This window comes from Rhinoraja longicauda, chromosome 34, assembly GCF_053455715.1.
Source record: "Rhinoraja longicauda isolate Sanriku21f chromosome 34, sRhiLon1.1, whole genome shotgun sequence".
In the NCBI taxonomy this organism is placed as follows: domain Eukaryota; kingdom Metazoa; phylum Chordata; class Chondrichthyes; order Rajiformes; family Arhynchobatidae; genus Rhinoraja; species Rhinoraja longicauda.
Window position 1 is genome coordinate 20,188,770 of NC_135986.1, and position 7,450 is coordinate 20,196,219.

Below are 7,450 nucleotides of genomic sequence, written 5' to 3' on the forward strand. Positions count from 1 at the left end.
GTTACTGACATGGATAGAAAATTGGTTGACAGACAGGAAACAAAGAATAGGGATTAACGGGTCACTTTCAGAATGGCAGGCAGTGACGAGTGGGGTACCGCAAGGCTCGGTGCTGGGACCGCAGCTATTTACAATATACATTAATGACTTGGATGAAGGATTAAAAGTAACATTAGCAAATTTACAGATTACACAAAACTGGGTGGCAGTGTGAACTGTGAAGAGGATGCTATGAGGATGCAGGGTGACTTGGACAGGTTGTGTGAGTGGGCAGATGCATGGCAGATGCAGTTTAATGTGGATAAATGTGAGGTTATCCACTTTGGTGATAAGAACAGGAAGGCAGATTATTATCTGGATGGTGTCAAGTTAGGAAAAGGGGAAGTACAAAAAGATTTGGTGTCCTTGTTCATCAGTCACTGAAAGTAAGCATGCAGGTACAGCAGGCAGTGAAGAAAGCTAATGGCATGTTGGCCTTCATGACAAGAGGAGTTGAGTATAGGAGCAAAGAGGTCCTTCTGCAGTTGTACAGGACCCATGTGAGACTACACCTGGAGTACTGTGTGCAGTTTTGGTCTCCAAATTCGAGGAAGGTCATTGCTATTGAGGGAGAGCAGCATAGGTTCACGAGGTTAATTCCCGGAACGGCGGGACTGCCGTACGTTGAAAGACTGGAGCGACTGGGCTTGTATACACTGGAATTTAGAAGGATGAGAGGGGATCTTATTGAAACATTGGATTGGGCATGCTAGAGGCAGGAAACATGTTCCCAATGTTGGGGGAGTCCAGAACCAGGGGCCACAGTTTAAGAATAAGGGGTAGGCCATTTGGAACGGAGATGAGGAAAAACTTTTTCACTCAGAGAGTTGTAAATCTGTGGAATTCTCTGTTTCAGAAGGCAGTGGAGGTCAATTCCCTGGATGCTTTCAAGAGGGAGTTAGATAGAGCTCTTAATGATAGCGGAGTCAGGGGGTATGGGTGAGGGCAGGAACGGGGTACTGATTGTGGATGATCAGCCATGATCACATTGAATGGTGGTGCTGGCTCGAAGGGCTGAATGGCCTACTCCTGCATCTATTGTCAATTGTCTATTTTTTATTGTCTATTGTCTAAACCACAAACCGACGACAGGGTGTTGGACGCCCAAGGCTCATCGATGCATGAGGGCAACAAAGGCTATCCCGTCTGGTCCGAACCGACAGAAAGTTTACTGTGGTACAAGTCACAGAAAATTTTAATGGTGGTCACAGGAGGAATGTGTCACAATACACAGTGCATCGCACCCTGCTGTGTATGGGGCTGCACACGGAGGACCAACAACATATTAGGCAGTTGGTCATAATGTTTTGGCTCATCAGGTCATAATGTTTTGGCTGATTGGTGTAAATTCTGCACTGTATCTTCCCCTTTGCTTTACCTTTTGCACCGAGTTGACTTGGTTGTTTTGTGTATAATATTATCTAATCTGATTAGATGGCATGTAAAACAAAGCTTTTCATTGTACCTCAAAACACATGACAATAATAAACCTAAACTTAATTTTAATCTCTTCCGATTCTTGACTTTATTATGTTTCACCTCCACTCTTCCACCACAACTGGCAGCTCAGCTTTTAGCTGCCTGGAATCTAAAGGATGGAAATCCCCCAGTAATTGTCTCCACTTCTCTGTGTTGGTTTGTTTAATTTGATTATGGACTTCAGGGTGGTTTACACAATCAGAAGCTATTTGTAATTAAAATTAAAATTTGGCTCAAAGTTTCACATGGATGAAACACAGGGAAGATCAGAAAGAGAGAAAAACTTACCACCAGATTACCAATCACCATGACCATCATGAAGACGATGAGGCACATGGGCTGCCCAGCCACCTCCATGCAGCTCCACATTGTCTCAATCCATTCCCCGCAGAGGATGCGGAACACGATGAGGAACGAATGGAAGAAGTCGACCATGTGCCAGCGCGGAAGTACACAATCTTCCGAAATCTTGCAGACGCATTGCTTGTACATCTTGCCAAAGAGCTGCATCCCAACCACGGCAAAAATGAAGACAATGATGGCGAGGACCAGCGTCAGGTTCCCCAGTGCTCCCACGGAGTTACCGATGATCTTTATCAGCATGTTCAGAGTTGGCCAAGACTTGGCAAGCTTGAAAACCCTCAGCTGGAATGGGGAGGGTTCAGTTTAGTTTACTTTAGAGATACAGCGTGGAAACAGGCCCTTCAGCCTACCGAGTCCACGCTGGCCAGCCATCCCCACACACTAACACTATCCTACACACACTAGGGGCAATTTACACACACCAAGCCAATTAGCCGACAAACCTGTATGTCTTTGGATTGTGGGAGGAAACTGAAGATCTGGGAGAAAACCCAGATACATCACAGGGAGAACATACAAACTCCATACAGACAGCACCCGTTGACAGGATCAAACCCGGGTCTCTGGTGCTGCAAGTGCTGTAAGGCAGCAACTCTACCGCTGTGCCACCGTGCCACCCATTGATGGAGGGTGGAAGCAAATAGGGTTTAACTTTGTATTCTTACTGCAGCAACTGCAGGTTTACTATAGCAGTGCCCAATACATTTAACACCAAACACAAGAATCACACTGAAGAAATCCTTTCTAACTTTTGTGAGAAATAAAGCACAATTCCAACGTGAAGTAAATTATAGCTCTAATTATAGATAAATAAATTAAAGTCTATCTTTTTACACGCCAGTATGTAGTTACACAACGTACAGGTAAACCTTGTGATACAAACCAATCTGAATGAACGCAGCACTGACAATCCTTGTACGTTCGCCAGTCCAAGCTCAACCAAGCTGAGAGTCACAATGATGCTGTCAAATATGTTCCAGCCCACTTGGAAGTAATAGTAAGGATCCAGAGCGAGTAGTTTGAGCACCATTTCAGCAGTGAAGATCCCTGTGAATACCTGTCAAAAAATGACCATGACGTAAGTCTCCAAAAAACGACAGCAAATAACATCCCATTCATTTTGTGAACACATACCCTTGGAGTCAAGCAATGGTCTCCCGTGTTACTGAATTAGTGTTGTTACAGCACCCCTGAGAAGACGACCACTCTCAACAATAGTGATTCCACCAGAACTGCCACCACTGTTCCAGCCATACATAAATCTTCTCTGCACTCTTTCCAACTTAACAACATCCTTCCTATATCAGGATGACCAAATCATTGATTTAAATCCCACTGCAGTCTTTGATAACCTTCTTCACTGTGCCATGAATTTTGCTGTCATCTGAAAACATACTAACCATGTCACCTAACTTTCATCCAAATCATTAATATGAACGATGAACAACAGTGATCCCTGCACCAATCCCATGGCACATGATTGTTCATAGGTCTCCAATCTGAAAAAACAATGCTCTTCTATTACTCCTGTCTCTGACAGCCAAATATGTTTGTATGTTTGCAGTCTCACCAGTCCCGGGTGAGACTGCAGTTGGCATCCCATGTGATCTCACCTTCTGGACAAGTCTAGCATGAACAACCTTGCGGTACGATGCAGTCCACCATGCGGTACCTTGTCAAAAGCCTTAGACTATTCTTCCTGATTGCTTCCTCCAACCAACCTTGGACCTTGGTTGACAATTTTGGCTCAAGGCTGTAGCTGAGCCCATCAATCCTAATAAAATAATTGAAGCAACAGTCTCTGATCTTGGCATATCCACAAGGCCTCCTGATCCACTCGAAGATTAGTTTAGTTTAGTTTAGTTTTGTTTAGAGATACAGCTCGGAAACAGGCCCTTCGGCCCACCGAGTCCGCACCAACCAGCGATTCCCGCAGATCTCGGAGAAAACCCACGCAGGTCACGGGGAGAACGTACAACCTCCGTACAGACAGCATCCGTAGTCGGGATGGAACCTGGGTCTCTGGCGCTGCAGGTGCTGTAAGGCAGCAACTCTACCGCTGCGCCACCACGTCACAAGAAACAGCAGCAACTATTGTCACGGCAGGAAAACTAAATACTCACCAGATTCCCCACAGCCAGCATGTTTTCAAAGCTTTCTGTCATGGGGTTGTGCTCCATTGCCATAAAGAGAGTGTTCAGCACAATACATATCGTGATCCCCAGGTCCACAAATGGGTCCATCACAATAATCTTCAAGATTCCTTTAACCTTCACCCAGAGAGGACAGCAATCCCAGATTAGAAACCTGTAGGCAAATTTGTACCACCAGGGAGGGCATTTCTGACGTGCCTCTTCCAGCTCTACAGAATAAGAATAACAAGGAGCATATTAAACTTCTGCCTCTTCTTGGAACACACACACAACATTTACATCAGCGTGCCAGAAGCCAAAAGAGTATTAGAGGCTCAACTGTCTCCGTTTAGTGTACTGCTTGAGGAACTAGAAAAAAAACACGAGTACTTTGTATCATGGAATTTAACGGACTGGAATTTCTTCTTTTTTTTCCAATGATTGAGCCCCCTCCATTAACTAAGGACACAAGGGTCCAAAGAGCAGTAAACCAGTTCTGCCAGTGAGTTGAGAGTGAGATCAAACATAATCTGTACCTCAGTTCTACTTAGTCACTCTTGGATAATCCATAATATCACCCCTAATATAAATCCATCATTATATCAAATATCAATATCTAGATACGAAAACTCTCCTTTATTTGTTTATTTGTTCCTGAACTACAGCCAAAACAGGACACGATAGCCCTGCAATTGTAGGCCCACCTTACTCACCGTCATCCCTTTGGTGCTAATGGAAGAAGTTTCATTGAAATCGGTTATATTTTTAAAGTTATTCACATTTTAATGTTTAAATCTATCTCCTAGGGAGGGAGGGTGGAGGGAGGGGGGGGGGGAGGTTGAAGGGGGGGAGGGGGGAGGAGGGAGGTTGAGGGGGATGGTGGTGGGGGAGGGGAAGAGGGGAGGAGAGGGGTGGAGGAAGGGAGGAGGAGGGAGGGGGAGGGGAGAGGGGTGGAGGAAGGGGGAGGGGGAGGGGAGGGGAGGGGGAGGAGAGAGGGAGGGGGGAGGGGAGGGTGTGAGAGGGGAGGGAGAGGGGGGGAAGAGGGAAGGTGGAGTGGGGGAGGAGAGAGTGCTGCACCAATGCAGGAGAGGTTTGGACCCAACGGGCCCACGCCCGTCTAGTATAAATATAAATATCACCCCTAATATAAATCCATTTGTCATGGGAACATTTCTGTCATCCCCAAATTTGTCGCCTTTTGCATAATTTCAACTTTTGTTTAAAATAATATTTCCTTATTTTACTTCAAGTTCAAATTTATTCAGCTCTAAACCTCATTAAAGTTTTGATCCAATCCTAAAAAAAAGGTGATATCTGGAGTTAAGGTGACTTGATTTGGAGTCAGCATTTGATCATATATGGTTAACAAAGCTTGTAAACATAAAGTCACAGAACATGGGACAGTATGGCACAAGAACAGGCCCTCTGGCCCCTCAACGATCGGCATTCCAGAAAAAACAATCCAAGTCTGTAACCAATACCCGCTAATCCAGGCATCCCATTCTGCTAAACCTCTTCTGCTACAGTGTACTCCAAATGCAACCTAACCAAAGTCCGATAAAGCTGCATCATGACTTCCTGACACTTATATTCAATGCCCCGACCTATGAAGGCAAGCAAACCATTTGTTTTCCTTATCACTCTATCTACTTGGGCTGCCACTTTCAGGGAGTTATGGATTGGATCGCAAGATCTCTCTTACATTAATGCTGCTAAGGGTCATGCCATTAATTGTAGAGTATCCCCTTATATTTAACCTCCCAAAGTACAACATATCACACTTACTCAGATTAAACTCCATCTGCTCATTCCTGTGGCCATGTCCCGCTGTACAATTTGACAGCCTTCCTCACAATCTGCGATCAGCAGTCTTGTAATCTGCAAACTTTCTAACCAACTCTTCTACATTTACTTTCAGGTCATTTATATAAATGACTAAATGCAGAGGTCCCAGCACAGATCCCAGTGGAACTCCCCTGGTCATGGAATATTGTCCTTTCATCCTAACCCTCTGTCTTCTTGCAGGGAGACAGTTCTGAATCCATACGACCAAGTCGCTGTTAATCCCGTGCACCTTAATCTTCTGGATCAGCCTACCTATAGAATGATCTTGGCACTAAGTCTTTAACTGCCTGAAAGTAGCAACATGCATAGATAAAGTGGTAAAGAAGGCATTTGGCGTGCTTGCCTTCATCAGCCAGTGTAATAAGTTATGAGGTCATGATGCAGATCCATAAGACCTGTGTTAGGCTGCATTCAAAGCATTGTGTGTAGTTCTGGTCACCCCATTACAGGAAGTATATGGAGGCTTTGGAGAGGGTGCAGAGGTTTACCAGAATGATGCCTGGATTATGGGATATTAGCTACAGGGAGAAGTTGGATAAACTTGGATAGTTTTCTCTGGAATATCGGAGGTTGAGGGGAGACAGCATGGAAGTTAATAAGAAAATGAGATGCATAGATAGGGTAGGGAGTCAGAACCTTTTTTCTAAAGTGGAAATGTCAAAGCATAAGTTGAGAGGGCAAAGTTAAAGGGGATGTGCATTGCAGATTGTTTTTTGCACAGAGGGTGGTGGATGCCTTTAACATGCTGCCAGATGTGGTGTTGAGGCAGCTATGACAGTGGTGTTCAAGAGGCTTTTAGATCGGTGCGTGGATATACAGGCAATGGAGGGCTGTGGATCATGTGCAGACAGATGGGATCAGCTTCTCATCGCATCGTCCTCAGCAAAGACATTGTGGCCTGAAGGATTGCCCCAGTGCTACATTGTTGTATGTTACTGTTCTCTGTTCGAACTTCCATGCATAGTCCCTTCCATGCAAATCAGACAGTGTGCATTGGTAACAAGAGAAACTGGGGGAGCTTGTGGGCCTTATGAGTGAATGTAGGGATGATCCCAAGGGATGGGATGATAAGAAAATACAAGAGTAAATAGAATATATAATAAATCCTGAATCAGTTAGTTGTCTAGGGGAAACATTGGTAGCTCTGTGTATTTATCATATCTAGGCTATTCTGTAATGCTATAAATAGAATATAAATAGAATATAAATATTCAGTGTAGAATTAACATACAGAAATGTTTAGTCATAGTCATAGAGTCATGCAAAATGGAAGCAGGCCCTTTGGCCCAACTTGCCCAATTCGATCAAGATGCCCCATCTACACTGGTCCCACCTACCCACGTTTATCCCTCTAAACCTTTCTTATTCATGAGCCTGCCTAAATGTCTTTTAAATGTTTTCATAGTACCAAACTGTCAGGAGTGGGATTCGAACCCACACATCAAGTGGAAACTACCTCAAACAAGCAGCACCTTATTTCGATTCCAAAAGATTTGCAATCAATACTTTAGTTTAGGTTACTGATTGTGGATGATCAGCCATGATCACAATGAATGGCGGTGCTGGCTCGAAGGGCCAAATGGTCTCCTCCT